General features: G+C 47.4%; 1 long non-coding RNA gene across 1 annotated transcript; it reads right to left on the bottom strand.

Moving 5' to 3' along the window:
• Window positions 1–5,948: 5,948 nt before the first annotated feature.
• Window positions 5,949–6,536, bottom strand: LOC139024762 (uncharacterized). Its single transcript, XR_011476125.1, has 2 exons — window positions 6,462–6,536; window positions 5,949–6,141 (listed from the first exon to the last, which is right to left on the bottom strand). It is a non-coding gene; the product is annotated as an uncharacterized lncRNA (long non-coding RNA).
• Window positions 6,537–6,628: the final 92 nt, after the last annotated feature.

Genomic DNA, 6,628 nt, shown 5'->3' with positions numbered 1-6,628 from the left:
GCCTCTACAACGTATTGACTCAGTGGTATGTCAGTTAGATATTTCTGTATTTGATTTTCAATGCATTTGCAAAAACTTCTAACATGTTTTCACTTTGTCATTATGGGGTATTGTGTGTAGATGGATGAAACAAATATAATCAATTGTGAATTCAGGCTGTAACACAACAAAATGGGGAATAGTCAAGGGGTCTGAATACTTTCTGATGACAATATACACTGCATTCGGAAAGTTCAGACCCCTTGACTTTTTCCACATTTTTTAACGTTACAGCCTTAACCTTAAATTGATGATTTTTTTTATCCTCTCAAATACCCTATAATGACAAAGCTTTTTCAATGACTCTATAGGGCAGCAGTCTCTAAGGTGCAGGGTGGAGAACCGGCTAGTGACAGTGTCTAAGGTTCAAGGCAGGGTACTGGGAGGAGGTCGGCTAGTGGTGACTGTTTACCAGTCTGATGGCCTGGAGACAGAAGCTGTTTATCAGTCTGATGGCCTGGAGACAGAAGCTGTTTATCAGTCTGATGGCCTGGAGACAGAAGCTGTTTATCAGTCTGATGGTCTGGAGATAGAAGCTGTTTTATCAGTCTGATGGTCTGGAGACAGAAGCTGTTTATCAGTCTGATGGCCTGGAGATAGAAGCTGTTTATCAGTCTGATGGTCTGGAGACAGAAGCTGTTTATCAGTCTGATGGTCTGGAGACAGAAGCTGTTTATCAGTCTGATGGCCTGGAGATAGAAGCTGTTTATCAGTCTGATGGTCTGGAGATAGAAGCTTCAGCTCTGACTCCTGCTCTGGGTGGTCCTCCTCCAGCTTCAGCTCTGACTCCTGCTCTGGGTGGTCCTCCTCCAGCTTCAGCTCTGACTCCTGCTCTGGGTGGTCCTCCTCCAGCTTCAGCTCTGACTCCTGCTCTGGGTGGTCCTCCTCCAGCTTCAGCTCTGACTCCTGCTCTGGATGGTCCTCCTCCAGCTTCAGCTCTGACTCCTGCTCTGGATGGTCCTCCTCCAGCTTCAGCTCTGACTCCTGCTCTGGATGGTCCCCTCCAGCTTCAGCTCTGACTCCTGCTCTGGGTGGTCCTCCTCCAGCTTCAGCTCTGACTCCTGCTCTGGTGGTCCTCCTCCAGCTTCAGCTCTGACTCCTGCTCTGGTGGTCCTCTCCTCCAGCTTCAGCTCTGACTCCTGCTCTGGGTGGTCTCCCTCCAGCTTCAGCTCTGACTCCTGCTCTGGGTGGTCTCCTCCAGCTTCAGCTCTGACTCCTGCTCTGGGTGGTCCTCCTGCAGCTTCAGCTCTGACTCCTGCTCTGGGTGGTCCTCCTGCAGCTTCAGCTCTGACTCCTCCGGAACATCTTATAGAACCAAATCACATTCTAACTAAACTGACAGGTTTAAGTTCCTGGGCGGTAGTCTGGATCTTTCTACCCATATCAGTTGCTTTTTAATAGGTAGGCCTGAAGGTTTTTAGGCTAAATAACCATATCAAAATGGAAAGCTCATTGAAAAAGGTCATATGCCAGCAGGCCTATTGGGCCAAAATCAACAATAGTCTATTGTACAGATCAGTGATTCCCAACCAGGGGTACTAGGACCCTGGGGTACTTGAGAAGACTCATGGACCATAGGCCTACTGGTAAAATGCACATGAGGGGGCACTCCGGGCAGAGCCAAATTCAGTTGGTGGTTTAGCAACCAAAAAAGATTGGGAACCACTGGGATAGAAACCATATATCCTGAGGATACATTTATTGTAGCTGGGGATTTTAACAAAGAAAATTTGAGAACAAGGCTACCTAATTCAGCAATATGGTTGCAGCGCTCGCATGGGCAATACACTGGACCACTGCTACTCTAAGTTCCGTGATGCATACAAGGCCCTCCCCGCCCTCCCTTCGGCAAATCTGACCACGACCATTTTGCTCCTACAGTTTCCCCCAGTCTCCCTCTCAGTCTCCTGGGCCAGAGAGTAAAACCAAGTCTTTAGAAGAGGGTTAACACCTCACACTACCAAGCTTACCCAGAGGGTGTTGTAATGTTGGAGTGTCGGAGTGTGCCCATGGCTATCTCAAAATTTAAAAAACAAGAAAATTGGTTTGCTTAATATAAGGAATTTTTATTATATACTTTTACTTTTGATACTTACATATATTTTAGGAATTACATTTACTTTTGGTATTTAAGTATATTTAAAACTAATACTTTTAGACTTTTACTCAAGTAGTATTTTACTGGGTGACTTACTTTTACTTGAGTCATTTTCTATTAACATATCGTTACTTTTACTCAAGTATCACGACACCCGTGGTTGGACACCCCTGGTTGGACGACACTGGTTGGACACCCGTGGTAGGACACCCCTGGTAGGACACCCCTGGTTGGACACCCCTGGTTGGACACTGTCACGGAAAAGCTTTACACAATAAATCTACATGGAGTATTCAAAACTGATTTCATTTCTTTACCAAAATTAATTGTTTTGCATTTCACATGGGTTGACTAAGACTTGATCTCGTAATCTAGCCAAAGATTAGTTGTTAAAAGGTATCAACGTATCTAAGGTATAATAATGCATTATAAATATTTTTTGATTAGTAACACATTTTTATCAAATGTAAAACTTAACTGTTAGGAGAAGTTCTACTGGTTGAAAACACATTGTTGGTGAACGAGCACAAGATGCAGGAACACATTGTGAACACAAGAGGGCGCCAGAGCCTAACAGTCAGCCACCATGAAGCACTGAAAGCCAGACGGCGCAGCCGAACCTACAGACATGTTCACTGATCACTGAGTGAGGACTACATGGGAAGCATCACAGACACAGGATTCCATCGTAGCTCAGTGGATATACACAGGGAGCATCTGAGATGGTACCCTATCCTCTTATGTCAGGCCCATAGCACCCTATTCCCTCTATGTAGGCCCATAGCACCCTATTCCCTCTATGTAGGCTTATAGCACCATATTATTTCACTAGCCCATAGGGCTTTGGTCTAAAGTAGTGCACTATATAGGGAATAGGGCTCTGGTCAACAGCAGTGCACTATATAGGGAATAGGGCCCTGGTCTATAGTAGTGTACTATATATAGGGAATAGGGTTCTATAGGGCTCTGGTCTAAAGTAGTGCACTATGTAGGGAATAGGGTGCCATTTGGGATGTAAAAACAGTATCCTCTTACCAAATGGGATTCTGGGAATGTTTAGCACATCTCATCAGTGGAACTCCTAGACAGCATGATACACTGTGTAGGTATGACTTCATTGGTGTAAATACACTGAAGACGTAACCACAGAACAACCAGCCAGATATTTCACCCGGATGTAGAAATGGGAAGCATCTGGCTTGGTGTTTCCACTCACTACCAAATATGGTGATGAGGAAGCCCAGTGGCCGGCGGTGGGAGAAGATGAAGCAAGATTTTGGCCGACATTCTGCTAATTTTGTCATCGATTTATTTAAAAAATATATATATTCTCTCCAATTTCGATCTTGTCTCATCACTGCAACTCCCCAACGTGCTCGGGAGGCGAAGGTCGGGTCATGCGTCCTCTGAAACATGACCCCCCAAACCGCTTCTTAACACCCGCCCACTTAACCTGGAAGCCAGCCGCACTGATGTGTCAGAGGAAACACCGTTCAACTGACGACCAGAGTCAGCCTGCAGGCACCCGGCCCACCACAAGGAGTCGCTAGAGCGAGATGAGCCAAGTAAAGCGCCCCCCGACAAAACCCTTCCCTAACCCGGCCTCCATACAACTCTGTTCCCTAAACTACACTGAACATAAATATAAACGCAACATCCAACCATTTCAAAGATTTTACTGATTTACAGTTCATATAAGGAAATCAGTCTATTAAAATAAATTCATTAGTCTCTAATCTATGTATGTCACATGACTGGGAATACAGATCTGCATCTGTTGGTAACAGATACCTTAAAAACAAGGTAGAGGTGTGGATCAGAAAACCAGTCAGTATCTGAACACCATTTACCTCATGAAAACCAGTCAGTATCTGACCACCATTTACCTCATGCAGCGCGACACATCTCCTTCACTATAGAGTTGATCAGGCTGATGGTTGAGGCCTGTGGAACGTTGTCCCAGTCCTCTTCAATGGCTGTGTGAAGTTACTGGATATTGGCGGGAACTGGAACATGTTGTAGTACAAGTCGATCCAGAGCATCCCAAACATGCTCAGTGGGTGACATGTCTGGTGAGTATGCAGGTCATGAAAGAACTGGGACATTTTCAGCTTCTAGGAATTGTGTACAGATCCTTGTGACATGGGGCCGTGCATTATCATGCTGAAACATGAGGTGATGGTGACAGAGAGAGAGCAACAACAGTAGGGTGTGACTCCTCATGCCAAGTACAGGGGTGAGGAGAGGAGGGGTGAGGAGAGGAGGGGTGAAGAAAGGAGGGTGAAGAAAGGAGGGGTGAAAGAAAGGAGGGTGAAGAAAGGAGGGGTGAGGAAAGGAGGGTAGGAAGAGGAGTGGAGGGGTGAGGAAAAGGAGGGGTGAGATGAGGAGGAGAAGGGTGAGGAAAGGAGGGTGAGGTGAGGAGGGGGGGGTGAGGAGGGGAGGGGTGAGGAGAGGGGTGAGGTGAGGAAGGAGAGGAGGGGTGAGGAGAGGGGTGAGGAAAAGAGGGGAGGAGAGGTAAGGAGGGTGAGGAGAGGGGTGAGGAAGGAGGGGTGAGGAGAGGGGTGAGGAAAGGAGGGGTGAGGAGAGGAGAGGAGGGTGGAGGAGAGGAAGAGGGTGAGGTGAGGAAAGGAGGGGTGAGGAGAGGTGAGGAAAGAGGGTGAGGAGAGGTGAGGGAGGGGTGAGGAAGGAGGGGTGATGAGGAAGGGTGAGGAGATGGCGTCATGAATAACCATGATCCCTCTGTATTTCTGTCATCACTATTCTAATGGATGACAGGACGCACACTCAGGAGAGCCCTAGTTTGTTATTTAATACACTAAACGCAAATCAATTCCCAATGAGGCTATCACTACAACACTGCAGTGCACATTAAATGATAAAGCTGTGTGCCGGCAGTTGAAAATAAGCCGTCAGCGACATCTGGTACAACACATCTTAACTACTGAGACGTATGTTTCTGTTGTACTTTGTCCCTGGATAATAAATGAACTCAGTAAGAAAGGTGCTTAGTTCAGAATTAGTTGTATCACTGGTTCACACTCTTAAGACTTCCAGAGTAGATATGGTTGGGTTTGCGCAGCATTTGAATCATTGAAGACCAGTGGCACATCAACGTTTTGCTTCCTGCCAGTTTCCAGGTGGAGGACTGGGCTGGTGTTACTAGTCAATAGGTAAACCAATCAAAACTCCATGTCTGACAAGTCTGTTATCTGGAGTAAATATGTCGGGAGTCAGCAACTACTATGACGCAGTAGGAAGGTAAGTGATTGATCAATGAGGCCGACAGCCACCGCGAGGCCGACAGCGCACGCGAGGCCGACAGCGCACCGCGAGGCTGATGGGAAAAGAAAACATACAAGGAAGAGCCTGGTTAGAAGGGTGGGTGGCAGGATAACAGTAACTACCACGCACACGCAACACAGGTTCCTGCTGCTCCATGAATACCTCGCACACAGCACACATGTTCCTGCTGCTCCATGAATACTCCGCAACAGCAACACAGCTCCTGCGCTCATGAATACCTCGCACACAGCAACACTGTTCCTGCTGCTCCATGAATACCTCGCACACAGCAACACATGTTCCTGCTGCTCCATGAATACCTCGCACACAGCAACACATGTTCCGCTGCTCCATGAACGTGATGTGTGGGAAGCAGTGTTTGATTACCAGACACGTGAAGCCGGGCCAGCTAGCAGAAAGGATATACATCGACTGAGAACGGGAGAGAGACAAAGATAAGAGTTATGAAGGCCAACATGTGAGTTCAGGAAGTGAATTTCAGAGTCAAAGGACGACAGACAAGACAATCTTTTATTCTGTGGATTAATTTATTTCAATTTTTCCCCCCAAAAGAACTGTACAATACAAAATTGTTTTGCAACGGCTTGGAGAAAATGGTTTGAGTAGAGGTCTGTCATGACATAAAGTGCTTTTTGACGTCCATTGTTCCGCTGCTTTGCAGTTGGATTTTCATTCCCTCCCCCACATGCGTCTACAGGCTGCTGAGTGGACCAAGCAACAGTGGACCAAGCACACAGTGGACAAGCACACAGTGGACCAAGCAACACCGTGGACCAGCACACAGTGGACCAAGCACACAGTGGACCAAGCACACAGCGGACCAAGCACACAGCGGACCAAGCACACAGTGGACCAAGCACACAGTGGACCAAACACACAGTGGACCAAGCACACAGTGGACCAAGCACACAGCGGACCAAAGCACACAGCGGACCAAGCACACAGCGACCAAGCACACAGTGGACCAAAGCACACAGTGGACCAAGCACACAGTGGACCAAGCACACAGTGGACCAAGCACCACAGCGGACCAAGCACACAGCGGACAAAGCACACAGTGGACAAGCACACAGTGGACCAAGCACACAGTGGACCAAGCACACGAGGGCCGCAGACAGACTGGGGGCCACAACAACTCAACAGAATGTCAGTGAGGGTCAGAACCAAATTACTTTGTGCAAAAGATTA

This window comes from Salvelinus sp. IW2-2015, unplaced genomic scaffold, assembly GCF_002910315.2.
Source record: "Salvelinus sp. IW2-2015 unplaced genomic scaffold, ASM291031v2 Un_scaffold1849, whole genome shotgun sequence".
NCBI classification, from domain to species: domain Eukaryota; kingdom Metazoa; phylum Chordata; class Actinopteri; order Salmoniformes; family Salmonidae; genus Salvelinus; species Salvelinus sp. IW2-2015.
Note: the sequence above shows the minus strand (reverse complement) of the source record. Positions and strands in the feature narration are given on the sequence as shown.